The 20,614-nt window shown below is 45.1% G+C and overlaps 1 protein-coding gene across 2 annotated transcripts in view; it reads left to right on the top strand.

Moving 5' to 3' along the window:
- The window catches only part of LOC131665179 (uncharacterized), a 34,643-nt gene that overhangs the window by 6,797 nt on the left and 7,232 nt on the right, over window positions 1-20,614 (top strand). Inside the window, exon 1 of one of the 2 annotated variants that reach the window (XM_058936889.1) lies at window positions 15,738-16,142. The exons of the other annotated variant lie outside the window; for it this stretch is intronic. The gene's annotated coding sequence lies outside the window, so the exon portion shown is untranslated. Of the gene's footprint in view, window positions 1-15,737; window positions 16,143-20,614 lie in introns of those variants that run through there. 2 annotated transcript variants of the gene reach the window in all.

Here is a 20,614-nt window from a genome sequence, read left to right as displayed (position 1 = left end):
GCAAACGAAGAACGAAGCGCGCGCGCGTCGATCATTGAATTTCCGAAGCGATCGAGCGCGAAATTATAATACACGGACCGCAAATAAATCGTATCCGGGTTGACAAACATTTTCCGCGGCCTGCCCTCATCGAAATTCATTGTTCGCGTTACAATGCTCGCTGCGCTAACTGACTAATTAAATCCGACCGCGCGCGCTCTCGCGGAAGGGCTGGACGGAAAATTATTGCGAATCGATCGCCGTTTGCGGGGGCCGCGACTCGAAAAAAGAAGGGGGAAAAGAAATTCGAGAACTTTTCACGCACAACGTATTTGCCGAGAGCTCGAGGTTGCGTAAAGGAAGCAGAACAAGTGGACGACGCGAGGACGAAGGACGAGCGAAATTGTTCGCGCGGCCATTCGTTCTTGACCCTTTTCGCTTTCTTTTTCCGTCGGCCGGGCCGAGCGTGCGCGCAATACGCGAGCGTCGGACGATGCCCGCGCTCGCTAGCCCGAGATCATCGCGGCGACGCGCGTCCGCCCGACTCCGATGACTCGTTGGAGTTTATCACCACGACGACGCCAACTTTACATTCGGCATTTGCATTTTTCATTTTCACTGCGAACCGAACAGTTATGAAACACGCATTTTCCACGAGAGCGGGAGAGCAGAACAGAAATTGCAGTTTAAAATTAAGACTTTTCAAATAACCCTGGATGCCCTCGCGAAAGAAGAAGGAACTCTTCGTAGGGAAATTTGATATTGAAATATCCATTTAGCCTGGGTAGAAGCCCGCATTATTCGGGTGAAAGGCGCGGGCAGGCTAAAAAAAAAGAAAATGCCATTTGAAAGCGCGTCGTCGCGTGACCTCTCTCTCTCTCTCCCTCACTGCCGTTGCATTTAAGATTTTTGCGAATCTCTGTTACTGTAACTCGCGCGGGCGCGGAGATTGCACTTATCAGGCTCCCTCACTCTGTCTCTTTCTCTTGCAAAAGGCGATAAATTTTCTCCCTCGACGTCGCGGGCCGAGAGCAGTTATTCGCGCTTTTACAAGCGACGGCGTTGCTCGAAGCGGCGCAGGTACGTCGCGAGATCCCATTTAGAGGCTTGCAAATGAACTTTTCGACCGTCGCGACTATCGCGAGAGATCGCGAAGTAGTTAAGGCCACACGTTGACCCCTCCCGAAAATGCGATTATCGGGCGGCGCGGCGGCTCGCGTGCTGTCCGGCTTCGGGGAGAAATGGTGCCGCGGGAGAGCGACCAGGATGCGTCGTTGCCGCAGAAGCCGAGCGGAACGGCAAAAAACGCAGACGTCTCCTATGCGAGAGAGAGAGAGAGAGAGAGAGAGAGAGAGAGAGAGAGAGAGCGCGAGAGAAGCAATCGGTAACGGTCCGTCGTCGGCTTTCTCGGGTCACTGGGTTAGACTCGCCGCGGCGCCGTGGACGAGTCGCCGCTACCGCGATTCGCTCGACATCGATGGCCCTCGCGCCATCCCGTCGCACGATTCACGACGAGGGTAGAGCGGCTGGCTTCTCCGAGCACTGATTTCTCCCCCGTCCGCGGACCGGCTCGTCGCGCTCGGTTCCGCGAGCACAGAAGACTCGTCTTGGATGATTGTGAAGTTTGCAACGTTCATCGTGAACGAAAAAATCGAAAATTTAAATATGAGGATTTGACTCCATATATTGCTATAAATATCAAACTAACAATATAAAATACTATAGTCAGTAGTTTATTCGATTCCCAACGCCTAAAAACCACCCTTAAGACAGTTTATTTATTAGGCTTCTATAAATTTGTGTATTAAAAAACACCACCAAATTCAGCGCTTAAAAACATTTTATGAAGGAGAGAATAATACTCCCTACATGCGTAAAAAGTTTCCGGGGTCGGAACGCACCCTACTCACCCTGACACCCTTGCAAATCTTGGCATCCCATGCGCGCAAAGGCATAATCAACGCGTTTTAATTTATTTATTCCCAAACACCCAAAAATAATTTTATCAAAAGTATTTTATCATAGAAAGCATACAATTATCTATCCATGAGCGAAGTTTCGTGCGTCGGAACGCACCCTGTACACTCTGACACCCTTGCAAAGACTGGCGTCTCATGCGCGCAAAGGCAAATCAGCGCGTTTTAATTTGATTTTTCCAAAACACCCAAAAATAATTTTATCAAAATTATTTCGTCATAGAAAGCATACAATTATCAACCCGTGAGCGAAGTTTCGTGCGTCGGAACGCACCCTGTACACTCTGACACCCTTGCAAAGACTGGCGTCTCATGCGCGCAAAGGCGAAAATAGCGCGTTTTAATTTATTTATTCTCAAACACCCAAAAATAATTTTATCAAAATTATTTCATCATAGAAAGCAGACAATTATCTATCCGTGAGCGAAGTTTCGTGCGTCGGAACGCACCCTGTACACTCTGACACCCTTGCAAAGCATAATCATGGCGTCTCATGCGCGCTAAGGTAAAATCAGCGCGTTTTAATTTATTTTTTCCAAAACACCCAAAAACGAAGGACTCGAAAGCATTTTACCATGGAGAGGATACAACTAGCTATCCGTGAGCGAAGTTTCATGCGTCGGAACGCACCCCGTACACTCTGACACCCTTGCAAAGCATGGCGTCTCATGCGCGCAAAGGTGAAATCAGTCTTGTTTTAACCTCCGAGTGTATCTGTGACGTACACAAAGTCAATCAGTTCGGTACTTTATTACTCGAAACATAGACATGGGATATGCTGTAATATAGAATTTTAAGCTGAGATGAATAAAAATATTGGTTAAAGTTATTAAATAATATAAAATAATTCAAAAAAAAGTAAAAATTAAAAAAATTATCGCATCTTGTTCGATAACTTTATTTCTAAATTAATAACAATTTTTTCAAGCAGTTTTTTCATACAACATGAAAATGACAACTAAGTAGTTTTTAATACTGCAATAGTTTGAATCTTTGCGAGGTAATGTTGTTCTTGTTTGATTTGTCACGCAAATTAAGGCAATTAAGTTTTTTAAAAAGAGCAACTCCCTTTCTCTCTCTCTCTCTATCTATCTATCTATCTTTCTTTCTAATGTGTCGCTGAGATTTGATTTACAGAATGTTATATGTATTAATCTGTATCAAGTATAGTTTGATGAAATGTTTGGGATTTCGTGCCGCCTAAACTGTAGTAGTAATGTGACCTATACAAATCATAACATTGGCCGCCGTCGCGTATCTTATATTTCTCGATTTTCGTGGAGTGATCAGCCGGTTGGAATCCTTTTATAGGCCAACCAATGAAGCCAAAAATGAAGTATTTTGTGACATTAATACTAACAGCAAACCGATTATGCAAATTTGTTTATTACTATGCGTAGATGAAAACGTATATGTTTCCAACTCGTAACTTTCATTTAATAACTTTTTACAGCCGTTTGAAATTTGCAGAAACATGTTTTTCACGTATAAAACCAAAACTATTAAAGTTAGGTATGTACCTCAATGGAATAAGTTATAGATAATAGAATTATCTATAAAATTGAGCTATCGCTCATCTCAATCGAATAATTAATAATCAATATAATTACAAAAAACATCAAAAATGATCAATAAAGGTTACATTTCAAAAATTCATATCTCCACATAGAATGATGTTGAAAGAATTAGCTTATGATATTTTGTAGATTGCATTGTCTTCTTCATGTATACTAAATCTGAGCTATATATAGTTATTACTTTCGGCACTATAGTCATGAGAATCAAACCTTTTTTTGATTTAGTACATCTTGCATAATGCCCTGTGGCTCAGCCGTTAGAGTTATACATTATTTGAAAAAAGTTTTTTAAATCTCAATCATCAAACTACAACTTTGTCATTTGGACTTTTGCTCTAAAATCAGTTTAAAAGGGTGAAATTTGTCGTTGAATATCGGGCAAAATGTGCCCGAGCGTGAAAGAAAGCGAGCGGTGGGAGATACAGATCCCGCGGAGGTAAAGTATATATAGTAATAGAAAAGCCAGGCGCTCGGTTGTTGACTGTATTATTACTTATTTTGATATATGTATATTTTACTGAAATTTAATTAACAGTTGGAGATATTATTTATAATAATTATATTTATAATGTTATTTACAATAAATTTTAATTTGTTTCATTATACTTAAATGATAAATGTATTAAAAATAAATATAAATTACTATTTGCCTACATTATAATAAAATATACACATATATTGATATGTTTCGTATTATTTATTTAACAAATATCGAATGCGTACTTAATTAACTTGAAAACGAAAAAAAATTTCAGTAAAATAGCGTAAATAATATCAAAATAAGTAATATTACAGTCAAACGCCGAGCGCCTGGCTTTTCTATTACTATATATACTTCCCCTCCGCGGGATCTGTATCTCCCGCCGCTCGCTTTCTTTCACGCTCGGGCACATTTTGCCCGATATTCAACGACAAATTTCACCCTTTTAAACTGATTTTAGAGCAAAAGTCCAAATGACAAAGTTGTAGTTTGATGATTGAGATTTAAAAAACTTTTTTCAAATAATGTATAACTCTAACGGCTGAGCCACAGGGAATTATGCAAGATGTACTAAATAAAAAAAAGGTTTGATTCTCATGACTATAGTGCCGAAAGTAATAACTATATATAGCTCAGATTTAGCATACATGAAGAAGACAATGCAATCTACAAAATATCATAAGCTAATTCTTTCAACATCATTCTATGTGGAGATATGAATTTTTGAAATGTAACCTTTATTGATCATTTTTGATGTTTTTTGTAATTATATTGATTATTAATTATTCGATTGAGATGAGCGATAGCTCATTTTATAGATAATTCTATTATCTATAACTTATTCCATTGAGGTACATACCTAACTTCAATAGTTTTGGTTTTATACGTGAAAAACATGTTTTTGCAAATTTCAAACGGCTGTAAAAAGTTATTAAATGAAAGTTGCGAGTTGGAAACATATACGTTTTCATCTACCCATAGTAATAAACAAATTTGCATAATCGGTTTGCTGTTAGTATTAATGTCACAAAATACTTCATTTTTGGCTTCATTGGTTGGCCTATAAAAGGATTCCAACCGGCTGATCAATCCACGAAAATCGAGAAATATAAGATACGCGACGGCGGCCAATGTTATGATTTGTATAGGTCACATTACTACTACAGTTTAGGCGGCACGAAATCCCAAACATTTCATCAAACTATACTTGATACAGATTAATACATATAACATTCTGTAAATCAAATCTCAGCGACACATTAGAAAGAAAGATAGATAGATAGATAGAGAGAGAGAGAGAAAGGGAGTTGCTCTTTTTAAAAAACTTAATTGCCTTAATTTGCGTGACAAATCAAACAAGAACAACATTACCTCGCAAAGATTCAAACTATTGCAGTATTAAAAACTACTTAGTTGTCATTTTCATGTTGTATGAAAAAACTGCTTGAAAAAATTGTTATTAATTTAGAAATAAAGTTATCGAACAAGATGCGATAATTTTTTTAAATTTTACTTTTCTTTGAATTATTTTATATTATTTAATAACTTTAACCAATATTTTTATTCATCTCAGCTTAAAATTCTATATTACAGCATATCCCATGTCTATGTTTCGAGTAATAAAGTACCGAACTGACTGACTTTGTGTACGTCACAGATACACTCGGAGGTTAAAACAAGGCTGATTTCACCTTTGCGCGCATGAGACGCCATGCTTTGCAAGGGTGTCAGAGTGTACGGGGTGCGTTCCGACGCATGAAACTTCGCTCACGGATAGCTAGTTGTATCCTCTCCATGATAAAATGCTTTTGAGTCCTTCATTTTTGGGTGTTTTGGAAAAAATAAATTAAATCGAGCTGATTTCACCTTTGCGCGCATGAGACGCCATGCTTTGCAAGGGTGTCAGAGTGTACAGGGTGCGTTCCGACGCACGAAACTTCGCTCACGGATAGATAATTGTATGCTTTCTATGATGAAATAATTTTGATAAAATTATTTTTGGGTGTTTTGGAAAAATCAAATTAAAACGCGCTGATTTTGCCTTTGCGCGCATGGGATGCCAAGATTTGCAAGGGTGTCAGGGTGAGTAGGGTGCGTTCCGACGCACGAAACTTCGCTCACGGATAGATAATTGTCTGCTTTCTATGATGAAATAATTTTGATAAAATTTTTTTTGGGTGTTTTGGAAAAAATAAATTAAATCGAGCTGATTTCACCTTTGCGCGCATGAGACGCCATGCTTTGCAAGGGTGTCAGAGTGTACAGGGTGCGTTCCGACGCACGAAACTTCGCTCACGGATAGATAATTGTATGCTTTCTATGATGAAATAATTTTGATAAAATTATTTTTGGGTGTTTTGGAAAAATTAAATTAAAACGCGCTGATTTTGCCTTTGCGCGCATGAGACGCCAGTCTTTGCAAGGGTGTCAGAGTGTACAGGGTGCGTTCCGACGCACGAAACTTCGCTCACGGGTTGATAATTGTATGCTTTCTATGATGAAATAATTTTGATAAAATTTTTTTTGGGTGTTTTGGAAAAATCAAATTAAAACGCGCTGATTTTGCCTTTGCGCGCATGGGATGCCAAGATTTGCAAGGGTGTCAGGGTGAGTAGGGTGCGTTCCGACGCACGAAACTTCGCTCACGGATAGATAATTGTATGCTTTCTATGATGAAATAATTTTGATAAAATTATTTTTGGGTGTTTTGGAAAAATCAAATTAAAACGCGCTGATTTTGCCTTTGCGCGCATGGGATGCCAAGATTTGCAAGGATGTCAGGGTGAGTAGGGTGCGTTCCGACGCACGAAACTTCGCTCACGGATAGATAATTGTATGCTTTCTATGATGAAATAATTTTGATAAAATTATTTTTGGGTGTTTTGGAAAAATCAAATTAAAACGCGCTGATTTTGCCTTTGCGCGCATGAGACGCCATGCTTTGCAAGGGTGTCAGAGTGTACAGGGTGCGTTCCGACGCACGAAACTTCGCTCACGGATAGATAATTGTATGCTTTCTATGATGAAATAATTTTGATAAAATTATTTTTGGGTGTTTTGGAAAAATCAAATTAAAACGCGCTGATTTTGCCTTTGCGCGCATGAGACGCCAGTCTTTGCAAGGGTGTCAGAGTGTACAGGGTGCGTTCCGACGCACGAAACTTCGCTCACGGGTTGATAATTGTATGCTTTCTATGATGAAATAATTTTGATAAAATTTTTTTTGGGTGTTTTGGAAAAAATAAATTAAAACGCGCTGATTTTGCCTTTGCGCGCATGGGATGCCAAGATTTGCAAGGGTGTCAGGGTGAGTAGGGTGCGTTCCGACGCACGAAACTTCGCTCACGGATAGATAATTGTATGCTTTCTATGATGAAATAATTTTGATAAAATTTTTTTTGGGTGTTTTGGAAAAAATAAATTAAATCGAGCTGATTTCACCTTTGCGCGCATGGGATGCCAAGATTTGCAAGGGTGTCAGAGTGTACGGGGTGCGTTCCGACGCATGAAACTTCGCTCACGGATAGCTAGTTGTATCCTCTCCATGATAAAATGCTTTTGAGTCCTTCATTTTTGGGTGTTTTGGAAAAAATAAATTAAATCGAGCTGATTTCACCTTTGCGCGCATGAGACGCCATGCTTTGCAAGGGTGTCAGAGTGTACAGGGTGCGTTCCGACGCACGAAACTTCGCTCACGGATAGATAATTGTATGCTTTCTATGATGAAATAATTTTGATAAAATTATTTTTGGGTGTTTTGGAAAAATCAAATTAAAACGCGCTGATTTTGCCTTTGCGCGCATGGGATGCCAAGATTTGCAAGGGTGTCAGGGTGAGTAGGGTGCGTTCCGACGCACGAAACTTCGCTCACGGATAGATAATTGTCTGCTTTCTATGATGAAATAATTTTGATAAAATTTTTTTTGGGTGTTTTGGAAAAAATAAATTAAATCGAGCTGATTTCACCTTTGCGCGCATGAGACGCCATGCTTTGCAAGGGTGTCAGAGTGTACAGGGTGCGTTCCGACGCACGAAACTTCGCTCACGGATAGATAATTGTATGCTTTCTATGATGAAATAATTTTGATAAAATTATTTTTGGGTGTTTTGGAAAAATCAAATTAAAACGCGCTGATTTTGCCTTTGCGCGCATGAGACGCCAGTCTTTGCAAGGGTGTCAGAGTGTACAGGGTGCGTTCCGACGCACGAAACTTCGCTCACGGGTTGATAATTGTATGCTTTCTATGATGAAATAATTTTGATAAAATTTTTTTTGGGTGTTTTGGAAAAATCAAATTAAAACGCGCTGATTTTGCCTTTGCGCGCATGGGATGCCAAGATTTGCAAGGGTGTCAGGGTGAGTAGGGTGCGTTCCGACGCACGAAACTTCGCTCACGGATAGATAATTGTATGCTTTCTATGATGAAATAATTTTGATAAAATTATTTTTGGGTGTTTTGGAAAAATCAAATTAAAACGCGCTGATTTTGCCTTTGCGCGCATGGGATGCCAAGATTTGCAAGGATGTCAGGGTGAGTAGGGTGCGTTCCGACGCACGAAACTTCGCTCACGGATAGATAATTGTATGCTTTCTATGATGAAATAATTTTGATAAAATTATTTTTGGGTGTTTTGGAAAAATCAAATTAAAACGCGCTGATTTTGCCTTTGCGCGCATGAGACGCCATGCTTTGCAAGGGTGTCAGAGTGTACAGGGTGCGTTCCGACGCACGAAACTTCGCTCACGGATAGATAATTGTATGCTTTCTATGATGAAATAATTTTGATAAAATTATTTTTGGGTGTTTTGGAAAAATCAAATTAAAACGCGCTGATTTTGCCTTTGCGCGCATGAGACGCCAGTCTTTGCAAGGGTGTCAGAGTGTACAGGGTGCGTTCCGACGCACGAAACTTCGCTCACGGGTTGATAATTGTATGCTTTCTATGATGAAATAATTTTGATAAAATTTTTTTTGGGTGTTTTGGAAAAAATAAATTAAAACGCGCTGATTTTGCCTTTGCGCGCATGGGATGCCAAGATTTGCAAGGGTGTCAGGGTGAGTAGGGTGCGTTCCGACGCACGAAACTTCGCTCACGGATAGATAATTGTATGCTTTCTATGATGAAATAATTTTGATAAAATTTTTTTTGGGTGTTTTGGAAAAAATAAATTAAATCGAGCTGATTTCACCTTTGCGCGCATGGGATGCCAAGATTTGCAAGGGTGTCAGGGTGAGTAGGGTGCGTTCCGACGCACGAAACTTCGCTCACGGATAGATAATTGTATGCTTTCTATGATGAAATAATTTTGATAAAATTTTTTTTGGGTGTTTTGGAAAAATCAAATTAAAACGCGCTGATTTTGCCTTTGCGCGCATGAGACGCCAGTCTTTGCAAGGGTGTCAGAGTGTACAGGGTGCGTTCCGACGCACGAAACTTCGCTCACGGGTAGATAATTGTATGCTTTCTATGATGAAATAATTTTGATAAAATTATTTTTGGGTGTTTTGGAAAAATCAAATTAAAACGCGCTGATTTTGCCTTTGCGCGCATGAGACGCCAGTCTTTGCAAGGGTGTCAGAGTGTACAGGGTGCGTTCCGACGCACGAAACTTCGCTCACGGGTTGATAATGTTATGCTTTCTATGATGAAATAATTTTGATAAAATTTTTTTTGGGTGTTTTGGAAAAAATAAATTAAATCGAGCTGATTATGCCTTTGCGCGCATGGGATGCCAAGATTTGCAAGGGTGTCAGGGTGAGTAGGGTGCGTTCCGACGCACGAAACTTGGCTCATGGATAGATCATTGTATGCTTTCTATGATAAAATACTTTTGATAAAATTATTTTTGAGTGTTTGGGAATAAATAAATTAAAACGCGCTGATTTTGCCTTTGCGCGCATGAGACGCCAGTCTTTGCAAGGGTGTCAGAGTGTACAGGGTGCGTTCCGACGCACGAAACTTTGCTCACGGGTTGATAATTGTATGCTTTCTATGATGAAATAATTTTGATAAAATTTTTTTTGGGTGTTTTGGAAAAAATAAATTAAATCGAGCTGATTATGCCTTTGCGCGCATGGGATGCCAAGATTTGCAAGGGTGTCAGGGTGAGTAGGGTGCGTTCCGACGCACGAAACTTGGCTCATGGATAGATCATTGTATGCTTTCTATGATAAAATACTTTTGATAAAATTATTTTTGGGTGTTTTGGAAAAATCAAATTAAAACGCGCTGATTTTGCCTTTGCGCGCATGGGATGCCAAGATTTGCAAGGGTGTCAGGGTGAGTAGGGTGCGTTCCGACGCACGAAACTTCGCTCACGGATAGATAATTGTATGCTTTCTATGATGAAATAATTTTGATAAAATTTTTTTTGGGTGTTTTGGAAAAAATAAATTAAATCGAGCTGATTTCACCTTTGCGCGCATGAGACGCCATGCTTTGCAAGGGTGTCAGAGTGTACAGGATGCGTTCCGACGCACGAAACTTCGCTCACGGATAGATAATTGTATGCTTTCTATGATAAAATACTTTTGATAAAATTATTTTTGGGTGTTTGAGAATAAATAAATTAAAACGCGCTATTTTGTTGCCTTTGCGGGCATGGGATACCATGCTTTGCAAGGGTGTCAGAGTGTACAGGGTGCGTTCCGACCCACGAAACTTGGCTCATGGATAGATAATTGTATGCTTTCTATGATAAAAACTTTTGATAAAATTATTTTTGGGTGTTTGGGAATAAATAAATTAAAACGCGCTGATTATGCCTTTGCGCGCATGGGATGCCAAGATTTGCAAGGGTGTCAGGGTGAGTAGGGTGCGTTCCGACCCCGGAAACTTTTTACGCATGTAGGGAGTATTATTCTCTTCTTCTTAAAATTCTTTTAAGCGCTGAATTTTGTGGTGTTTTTTAATACACAAATTTATAGAAGCCAGCTTCGCCTTTGCTCGTGTGTAAACTGTCTTAAGGGTGGTTTTTAGGCGTTGGGAATCGAATAAACTACTGACTATAGTATTTTATATTGTTAGTTTGATATTTATAGCAATATATGAAGTCAAATCCTCATATTTAAATTTTCGATTTTTTCGTTCACGATGAACGTTGCAAACTTCACAATCATCGTCTTGGGACGGAGGCGAGAAACCGTTAAGCCGTGCTATCGGCGCGCGCGCGCGGCTGCGTTCGAGGCTGCGGCACATGTGGCACGCACCAGAGGCGGCGCGGGCGCGATTGTTCCCCATGTCGCTGAGCCTACTTCTGCCTGTCGCGACCCCGCCGAGCAGCCGATCTTAACGACGAACAAATGTCGACTCGCCAATTTTTCGTTCCGTCTCGTCTTTGATGCGACCGATGCTCGTTCGGGCCGTCTTTCGAGGGAAACATACCGCGCCGGTTCTTTCTCCATCAACGTGTTTTTAACTAAGCGCTTGGTTTGATGGATTTATGGCTGCGCGCTAATTATAACGATTGGGTTTGCGGTTACGGCGATCACGCTAATAGGCGCTATTTCATTTTTATTGCAGGCGCTATTTTTAAAATTAATACAATACCGATATTGCCGTCATCTTGTCGCTCATCTGGTTGTTTTGCAAACCTCAAAATTAATTGTTATTTTTATAAATGACGCGTCGTTTTCATCAACTTACGACGGGATTCGTTCGAAGATGGAGCGACGCACCAGCTGGTTTAATTCGAACGATGAAGTTCGACGAAAGTCGGACGTGCAAGCGTGCAACTACGAGAGCCAGGCGTTGAATTTGAAAACAAGGACGAGGAGAGGGAGGAAGTCCGCGGCGTCGTCGGGCAGCCTCTCGTTCGGCGCGCGCATAAACGAGCGGCGAGAGAGTGCGCGCTAGACAAAGTAAATGGCTCGTGCTGCAGCGGCAGAGCCTGATCGGCGGCTCTCCCTGCAACCGTCGTCCCAAAGCGCCGGTTCGCGGAGCCGCTTTGCGCGACTGCGCTGATATCATTTGGCCCGACGAAGCCAAACTTTTTCGTCCGGGGGTGCGAAGCCGCGCCGCCCGATCAAAGGACCAGCCGGCCGCGCGATCGCGGCTCGCTAAAACGCAAATGTGCCGCGCGATGGGTATACGTACGGCAGCTGAGTCGACCGAATTGAAGCCTTGCCCCTCCCACGGGCGCGTTGCGCTCCACAGCTTGCTAAACTTCGAATCGACGCAAGATACTTCCGCGGGTACATTGATAATCCGTCGACTGTTGCTTTTCCCTTCAGTTTCACAAAATATCTATGACGCTACGAGGCAACGCCGATATCGATGTACATATTAGTGTTTCCGAAGTTTATGAAGGACAATCGACGAGCAATTAATGTTCACTGATTGTGCCGAGCTATCGCTCGATTAATGAACAATAGATTGAAAAGGGAGCGAGAGGGCAGTTCGTCGTATCGATTTAATTGTAGCCAGACGGTAGCTGGAAATTGAACGTCAGCGATTCCGCGCGAAAAAACACAGAGCGACGCGCATTATCTAACCGAAAGAGCGACCGAGCGTTTCGGTTTGTATATGATCGGCCGGAGGGGAGAAAACGAGACTTTTGAGAAAAGCATTTAAGCTGACGAAGCCAGGCAAATGCGACTACTGTCGGGTCTCTCTCTCGCTCTCTGCCAGGTCGCCGAGCGAGAATAACAATTTACTAAACAAAAAAAGAAATGGAAACGCGCCGGTACCCCGGCAGATTGCACACGCGACCGCGAGCCAAAGAAGAGGAAAAAGAGGCAGGAGGCGGTCGGTGAAATCAGCGAGAGAGTCTCGTTCTAGCGCGCGCGTATTAATTAAGCGCGCGTTAACGCAATTGGAGCGCGCCGTGCTTCGCGACGCGTCGTCCCAAATTCTGACGCTTGTTTATCGTTAGAAAGTGAAAACGCGACGTTCGAATGTCCGTCGCCGTCGCGCGGCAACACTTTATCTGGCATTTTAGACTTTTATCGCTGGCAACGTGGACATTCCGATCCCATCGAGACGCGAAAGACATCATTCGCAGCCGAAGGTTAAGCTCGGTGGCTGTGCTCTCGGAAGACGCTGCGGAGCGCTTTAATTTCGTGCGAGCGAGCAGTGTTTTACCTGACTCTCCCCCTCCCCCCCCCCCCCCCCCATTCTGCAAAGTTTTAGCTCGCAACCCCATTCGAAATATTCGAAATTTAAGAACGGCAAGCGCGCGAATTCTTGGTAATTAATCTTTTGTTGAAATATTCGGTTGGGTTGTAGGTATTCGACCACCGAGCGAAGCCAAAGGATCGGCGCTCGATGCCCGAGAGCACGTCGGTGCTTTAATTTGCGAAAAGCCACGGACGCTTTCAACAAGCAGCTATAGTAGTCGCAGCAGTCGAGGGTAAAGAGAAAAGCGCGCGCGGCGCTGTCTCTCTCTTTCTCTCTCGCGGACGTCGTTCTATTTTGACCCAGAAAAGCACACGCACACACAGCGCACGCCGGAGAGTCGTTGTTTTTTTTCCCGCGACTAGAGGCAATCTCGAAGGTGCCACGCGGACAGCAGGCGCTTTTCATCGGATTCGAAACAATTCCCCGAGCCTTTCGAACGCTCGCCATCGCTGCATCCGCCGCGCGCGTCCAATGATTCGCGCGTTTTACGAGGCGACGCGGACGCGCACATGTATATGCACTTTTTTTTTTTCCTCCTACGAGGATAGTTAACAGGCGCGCTCGAAGCTTCTGCTCTGCGCGCCGTTCTCGACTAATGCAAGCTAAAATAAGTTGTGCAATGCCTGGCGCCGGCGAGCGAGCGCCCGCGCGCGCTGTAATTTTAAATTTCATTAAAGTTGACGCTTGCCAAGCGTAACTTTTGTTCCGCTCTCGTTTTTCTTTCCTTTTTTTTTTTTTTTTCGATTTTCCTTCTTCTTCCTTTCCCTTTTTCCTCCGCTGCCTTGATTGACGTTTAGGAAAATTCAAGGAACAACAGCGAGCGAGAATATTTCGCGCGACCGAGAATCCTCGTATTTCACTCGGGCAATTTAGAGATTTTCGAATGAAAGGAACGAGGCGGGGAATTTTTTTTTTTTTTTTTTTATTTACGCGTCGGCTACCAAGCAGCAGACGGAGAGATAAAAAGGAAAAAAAAGAATTCGATATCGCGCCGAGATTAAAAATGGATTGCGTCTCCTCCGAGATTTCACATCCGTGCGCACAATGAGAAGCGGATAATTGCTCACCTCGAGTCATTACGCCGCAGCGAGCTCAGCCGCCTGATTGATTAATTTCGCTTCTTCGTTTTTTTTTTCTTCTTGCTCTTGCTCCCGTCTCATTATGCGATAAGGCACCACGGGATTCTTCTCGCTTTTTCGAACAACAGACGTCGTTGATTCCCATGGACTTGGACTTGCTCGTCTATAACGACTCTGACTTTCGTCGTCGTTTTTTTCGTTTGATGGATTTTCTTTTACGCTTGGCTGTTTCTATTCTTGGGCCAATGCGGACCTCGAGAACACTAAAAAACGCGATGAAAATCAGGAGGGTTCCTCTTTTCTTTTTTGAACGCGGTACTGTGCATCGCTGTAGAATTCAAGTGAGATACCGATCGATCAAAAGTTCTTACTTTTCCCTCCCAGCGTTAATGAAAATTGACGAGGGATTGTGGAATTTACGATGCCCCAGCGGTGAACATTAAGAAATGTAACGGTATTGCGAATGATTCGATGGAACGAACGAAGAATTTTTTTTTTCTTTCCAAAGTCGCTACCGTACCGGTCAATTCAAGACAAACGGACGCTTCTCCCTTTTGTTTATCTCCACTGAGATAAGGCTCACTTTTAATTCATCGTATCGCCTCTTTTTTCGGGGCATGATACCATACCGAGGCGAGATAAGCTTTCGGTTAGCCACCGACAAACAAACACACCACTTCGTACGTCATTGGCAATTCGAGCGAGTATATATTTAAAAATACGTACGTACAGTTGTCGGCCGACATCCAGGTATGTGAGTGTATGCGTGTGTGTGTGTGAGAGAGAGAGAAGCACAAACCGGCATGTAAAACGTAAATTGAAAACGCCGAGTCGCGGTACTAATTGCATATACAATTCGAGCAAGAGCTTTTGTTAGCCTCTCAATTAGATCGTCGGAAGTTTGAATCAGAACAACACCATCTTTCCTTGCGTCTGGCTCGCACGCATAGATTATTCGGCTTCTGCTCTTTTGAAGTTGCGAGGATACTTTCCGACGAGCAGACATTTGCCGTCTGCCGAGCGCTACGATAATTACGAATTAATTCGCTGTCTACGAGATTGCCGGAAGCCACTCGCCAGCTGTTACACACGGCCAGAGGGAGAGAGAGAGAGAGAGAGAGAGAGAGAATCGCACGTGTCATTGGCTTAGTCGAGCCGCGAGTGCGTCTCGCAGCCGAGAACCGGACAAGTCGCGTCGATCCGCAGCGAGGACTAATCGCGATTTCAGCGTGCGTTCGACGTTCGTCGGAAGCCATTCCTGCGCCAGGCCAAGACGACTGTTCGCGTCGCCGAAGCTCGGCGTGGGCGCGATCGCCAAGTGCCGTTTGCCGCTCGCCGGAGAAGCGCGGAAACTCGAGATCCGCGCGCGTTACCGGCGTCGTTAAATCGACAGCCAGAGATGTGTCGCGCCGCCGATGAGCGCGACGAGCCATTTGTCCGTCGAGAACAAAAGAACGGGAAGGGGGGGGGGGGTATCTCGAGGGTAACGCGCGAGGCACACAGCGGCAGAGGAGAGTTATGTTTCGCTTCCTTCTGTTGTACTGCCGGCAGAGCAGAGCTACGTAAAAGGCGCGCGATCGACGCGAAGAATGTCAATCCGCGCGTATTATAACCATTCAGACGGAAAGGGAAATTCTTAGACAGTTAATTGCTTTATTGAGACTAAGTGACGTGTGTCTTCGTAATTACAACAAACAGACCGTTCGTGTGCGTGGTTTATGGCCAAGTTATTCCGCTTACCGAAGCTCTTGATTCTCAATTCTATCAAAGGGTTGGCAAAAGTTCTGTGATCGTTACTTCTTACGCTAAATTTTATTCGAAGTGCAATGTCGATTTTGTTTACAAAAAGAAGAGTACCATCATACATTTCCTGAAGAAAATTCCTTCTCTAAATACTCCAATTGCAGTTATTCATTTACACCAGCTAGATGTGAGTTTAATCAACCGATCAATTCCGCGGCACGAACGCCCATATAAAAAGCACGAGACAGCAGGAAGTGTCTTTAATTAGACTAGAAACGGATGCAAATGAACACTTTACTTAAGCATTCTAGTCTCGACTCTCTTTGCGATTGTTTTTTTTTTCAGGTAGCAGGAGTTTCTTGACGTCTCTCAGTCTAGTGTTTATTATGCAATGACGTAATATCGCGCGCCTTCGCGAGATATTGAATTTATACACATTCAAACGTGACTAAGGCTTAATAACGTTGAGGTATGCGAGCACAACAGTGCGAACGACAAGCCATGTTCATAGCTTCGCGTAATAAACGCGATGCTCGATAGCGGCGGCAGAGGAGCAGGTGTCGGAGGGTGAGAGAGAAGGAAACGACGCGAAATTGGCGAAAATCAATTGTTCGTTTGGTGCTCGGCGAGAAGACGAAGGGAAGGAGCGAAATCGCGGCGGCCGAGCCGAAAAGTTCGGCGTGCGCGATTTCACGTTCAGGACGCGTTCAGGCACGCCACCCCCGAGCCATATTCCGTCCTTCGGCCTTGGCGGAATCAACGACTCCGTCGTTAGTTTTGCGCGTCAGGGAACAAAGGGGACGAGCAATGGAGGCTTCCGAGCGCGCAACGAAATCGAACGTGTGCCTTGATAAACAAGATGCGTTCGCGTATAAATAAATAGATAGATAGATACGTGTTACTTTATTTGCCGTAGGGCAAAGTACAAAATACAAGCGACTGCACGAATCGTTATAATATAAGCTCGCGCTTACAAGAGTGAGGGGTGGGGGGATCGACACGAGCGGAAAACAAACAGGAAAAGAAACTCGATTGCGCGGACGCGGCGCTCTCACGAGAGACTACAGCGAGTGCGCGAAAACGCACTCGGCGGCTGGCGACGTTGACACGGCGTTTAAAGGCGCAGTCGGTTTCGGCAGCGAGAGCTCGGCTTCGCGCGAGGAGAGGCAGCGACCAACCGGTCGGCTGGCTTCCTCCTTGTCCGCGCTGCTCGTGAGAGAGAGAGAGAGAGAGAGAGAGAAAGAGCGGTGCAAAAGGTGAAAAACGCTATACGATCAGCATAACCGGTTTCGGCCATCTCCGCGGCAGCTGTTGCAAGCCCAGCGGGGTAGTCAAGTTCGCGCGCGGCCTAGCCTTTCAATATTGCCGCTGGATTACTTTTGCGGCGCGCGCGACTGATGAGTTATTACGTCGCGCCGAGGAGTATCGCCGTGGCGCGCGTACGTTCGTCGACCCGAATTCGGGGACTGCGACGGTTACCGTTACGCGCGCGTCCGAAGCCATTCCCCCGCAAATCGTTGTTTATTTCATTTTTATCTTGCCGTCGTTGATGCTGCAATTGCCCGTAGCGGAGAGGTTCTCACACGCGTGCGCGCGCGGGCTGTGTCTTTCGAGGTCAATATCGTTCGCGCGCGCGCTCGCGATGAAAGTCGAAGCCACGAGGCTCCTTTCCGTTCTGGTGGGTCGTCGTCGTGGTCGTTTTTACGGAGGACGCCCCCCCCCTCCCCTCCTCAAAGCGACGACCCGCTGTGCGCCGTAAAAGTGCGCGAATCCCGCGCGCGCCGAGCAAACAGGAAAGGGTCGGGCGCGGACTTGTTTGAATGATCTCGAGCGGCGCCGGCATATTCGGCGGACCGGCGATGAAGAGCTTTCTCGGTCCGTGGCGACGGGGCCGCTCGCAGCGCGCGGCCGAAGCCTGCCCCGGGAATCGCGGCTGGAAAACGCGACTCTCGGGAATTTCCGTATCAGTGCTGCGCGCGTGCGTGCTTGGGAGAAAAATGCCGGAAACGCGGGGATAATTCGAATGCCGGCGCGTGGAATTTATCGGGGATCCGCAGCTGCGCCGCCGCCGCCGCCGCCGCCGCCGCGCGAAAGGCACTTTTATCGCGAGCCTCCGTCTAAAGTGCTGGCGCCGCCGCTGGAAATTTATCGGCCGGAATAGCCGGAGAGAACGCCGAGCTTTTTTCCGTTCGGCTTTCCCAAAGTATTTTTAATTAGCCGCGTCGTGTTTCGAGTGAGCTTTATTAATTTGGGCCCTTCCTTTCGGAAAGACGTGATTGGCGGGAAAATTGGATAGCGCCCCTTTCGCGCGAGGGACGTTCCGGGCTCAATTAAGTGCGGACGCTCGGTTTCGATGCGTTCGAGTTGTCGATGCGCGCAGATGCATTATATCGCGCCACTCCATCGCACCGAATAGCAGTCGAAGCCGTTCGCGAAGGATGTCAAAGTTCGATGCGCGCGAGCGTTCGATTTGGTTTCATCATTCACGAGCTTCGCCATTCAATGACAGTACTTCAGGTGTTATCACGGCCGCCGCTTCGAAGCGATTGATTAGTTCCATCGGCCACTCGCAATCGGGCACACGCGCGCGCGGATGTGATGTAATGTTCTAAAAAAAGGGGGACGGCAGCAACTATCGAAAAAACGAGAGAACGAAGGAGTCCAGCGTGTACGTCGAATACTTTGGTCTTCTCTGCGAACGGGTGCACGGTAAAGCCTGTTGTTCGCGGTATACGCGCGCAGTTAATTGAGAAAATAGACAGAGCGAACGCAGCGAGAATGGACAGCGCAGTAGAACCCTTTTATCGCGCTCCCGCACGCACAATAGCACAGCCACGCGCACGCACACTCTCTCTGGTGATTTAATACTGGCGTGACATGCGCCTATAATGGAGCGTTTTATCCGAGACGAAATTTCGAAAGCCAAATAAACAGCAGCAGCAGCAGCAGCAGCGGCAGCTACGCGGGCCGTGTGACAATCGCCGTGAGCGACGCGGATGTTTGCTCGGAGCCTCGCTTTGTGTGTGTCTGCGCGCTCGGAAATCATTTGCCAAATTATGGAGTCGATTAATCAGAACGCGACGCGCCCGATTGACTGCCCGCTGCCGAGTGAATTCGACCGAGCGACAATGGATCGCCGATCCTCCGATCAGTCCGCCCCCTTTGGACTTTCTCGTTTTGGCCACGAAATATCACGGAATGGCAATCAAATCTTCCTTAAACTAATCAGGATCTTGAAGGCTACCGTGCGCCGTGCTGTCTTACTCTTTCTCAATCCTTGCCGCTGGCTAGGAAACGATCTATTTACCAGTCCTTGACGAATAATTACGCAAAATCAAAAGAAAAAAGAAAGAAAAAAAAACGGCTATAATCAACCAACCGGAACGTACTCGACGAGGTCGGAAAACGGCATTCGCGCGAGGAACGAAAAGGAAAAAAAAATCGTCATTAGCGCTTATCGAAAAAGACTTCTTGGCTCTGGTTTCTTAATAGAGTCGTAAATCGTTCGCGCGCCCTTGCGCCTCGCCAGCGCCGACGCCTATAAATCCGGCCGCGCGCGCGCGCGCGTTAAAAACCGGAGGCAACGCGAAATAGCCGCTCGCGCGATCCTCAGCTTTCGGCCGCTCGTCGGACAATCGACCGCGACTCTTCCAATTTGCCGAGCGAGAGGCCCGCCCGCGAACGCTCATCTTGCGAAACGCAAAGTAAATAATCAAAAACAACGTCAGGCTCTTATGTCCGGGGGATACGTAATTCCGATGTTTTCATATTTCACTTTTATGGATACTGCAATAAAAGCTCGCCAGAGAGAAATGTATGGTTACTATAGATCAAGTGCAGGCATCGAATCGTATCTCGTGCCGCGCGGAAAGAGAACGTTTTGTGTTTTGTTTTTTTTTCTCTCTTTTTTCTCTTTTTCTTTTCCCTCTTCTTTTTTTTCGTTGCACTCGAAAAATTTAATTTCGAAAATTGTTGCATGCACCGAAGAAAGAGAGAAGCGAATCGAAGCTGATAGACGGATAAAATGACAGCAGCTCGCGCCGGTTATACATACAGAGCCGCGTTGTCGCTCGCGCGCACGGATGGCTTTCCGTGCGTGTGTGCGCGGGTATTTCGATGGGTTTTCAATCGTTAAACCACTTGGCGCGCAGCACGGCGACGGACTCGTGGCGTTGTGCCACGTAATGCGCAGCGATAGCTGTGTTTTCTCTTGTTCGCCTCGCGCGGCTTGAAAGAGTCCTTGGAAAAATGAAACGATCGTGCGATTTCCTTCAGCCGCAGCGGGATTCAACTGGAAAAAGAAGCTTCCATCCGTACGCGTCGCGAAAGCTTCTCTCGGAATACTTTTTTTTTTCGAACTCCTTCCTTCTTATTCTCGCTCCCTGGCGTTTCTTTTGCTCTCGTATTATACTGCCGGGGGGCTATTTACTAGCACTGCAGCTATTACTCCTTTCGCGCTTTTTTTTCCGCTCCTCTCTCCCTTCTTCTTCGTCTTCTTCTTGTTCTTCTCCTTCTCGCTACTTGCTCCCAGTGGAAAGTTTTGCTTCTTATTAACTGCATCGTAAATTCGGCGCGTGTTTTCTCTGCTTTTCTTCGGCCTTCCACTCGCGGCACGACGGCTACGAAGCGCGCACGCGCCCGCGCGAGTCCGAGGCGTCG

This window comes from Phymastichus coffea, unplaced genomic scaffold (genome assembly GCF_024137745.1).
Source record: "Phymastichus coffea isolate CEN01 unplaced genomic scaffold, Cenicafe_Pcof_1.1 PCOF00003, whole genome shotgun sequence".
NCBI lineage: Eukaryota > Metazoa > Arthropoda > Insecta > Hymenoptera > Eulophidae > Phymastichus > Phymastichus coffea.
Note: the sequence above shows the minus strand (reverse complement) of the source record. Positions and strands in the feature narration are given on the sequence as shown.